Source organism: Aplysia californica, unplaced genomic scaffold (assembly GCF_000002075.1).
Source record: "Aplysia californica isolate F4 #8 unplaced genomic scaffold, AplCal3.0 scaffold00356, whole genome shotgun sequence".
Taxonomy (NCBI): Eukaryota; Metazoa; Mollusca; class Gastropoda; order Aplysiida; family Aplysiidae; genus Aplysia; species Aplysia californica.
The window spans coordinates 566018-567310 of NW_004797626.1; the positions used below are offsets into that span (position 1 = coordinate 566018).

The window sequence follows — 1293 nt, forward strand, 5'->3', positions numbered from 1 at the left end:
TGTGTGTGTGTGTGTGTGTGTGTGTGTGTGTGTGTGTGTGTGTGTGTGTGTAAATGTGTCTGTAAGTGTGTGTGTAAAGTGTATTGTTATCAATTACAAGACATCCCCTACCCCTGCCTGTATCAGATCTGTGTGAATTCCCAGCAGGTACAAATCAGTCGTGTAGATGCCAGTGTGAGTTACAACAGACAAGGAGTCTACTCCTGCACTGGCAGTGTACAAGTGAGAGACCTGGGCAAAGGAACTTATTACTTCCAGATACACCTTCATTACCTCGGGAACAGCAGTGTCATTAGCGCTTTCACAACTCCTATTTCTTTATGTAAGTTTTTTTTTAACCTTTAGACCCTAAACTAAAGTTGAACACGGGCAAGATTGCCTGTACTGCGTTCTATGGTCATGAGTTGAACGTGCCTTTTTAACACTTTGCCCCGACAGGACGCCTATCGACGATGGTGTGATGATATAGCAACAAAAACATTGTAGGAATGATCGACTTGTAGACATGCACACTTGTTTTAAGTTATACATTTTCTTTTTGAATGGTTCGTGTGGCATTTGAGCACAAAAATCAATTTGTATAAAACAACTGGAGTGAAGTTTTAATATTAAAAATGTTGAGTAGACCAAGCAATATTGTTACTTTACACCACGCCATGACGAGAATTCGGGTGACGAATGTGCTTGATCTAACGGTTTTAATTCTTATTCGAATTCCTTTTTTTTTGTGAACGTGCGATCGTCACGTTCAATTTTATCTATGTGATGAAAATGTGGTCGCTTTTAAGGACAGGTGGGCTAACCCAGATTTCTTGGGTTTCCAGAAATTTGACCTACACCAAAAGTGGGCATTGCCCTACCTATAGGAGAAGTTTGGTTACATTGGTGTGTATATTTGTTTGGTTATAGAGAAAACTCTCCTTGTCTAAAAACAAAACAAAAACAAAAACAACTATAAATAAGGGTTCAAAAATGTACCATCGATTTTCCCAAAATAGCATTTTTGGGACAGCCCGCATGTGCTTAAAAGCGACCGATTTTAAACTGACTGTTGTATTTTGCCGAGCTACAGGAATAGTTCTGATATTCCCCATCTGTATCCTGGTACGTGGGGACAAAGGTTATGTGCTCTGCGCGCTGGGTGGGTTAAGACGCCGGGCCTGTGCACACTGCCAGTCAGATCAGACGGGTCCAATCAGATTTTCTTTCATAGAGAGACAAAAGCTGCCATTTGGCACAAAAAGACCGAATTCGACAAATTGTTTTTCAAGGTCGCAAGCCGAGTTGGAATCG

At 41.1% G+C, this 1293-nt stretch overlaps 1 protein-coding gene across 1 annotated transcript in view; it reads left to right on the forward strand.

Moving 5' to 3' along the window:
* LOC101860184 overlaps window positions 1–1293 on the forward strand; it is a 15929-nt gene that overhangs the window by 733 nt on the left and 13903 nt on the right. The window contains exon 2 of the mRNA XM_005103058.3: window positions 145–322. The gene's annotated coding sequence lies outside the window, so the exon portion shown is untranslated. The remainder of the gene's footprint in view (window positions 1–144; window positions 323–1293) is intronic.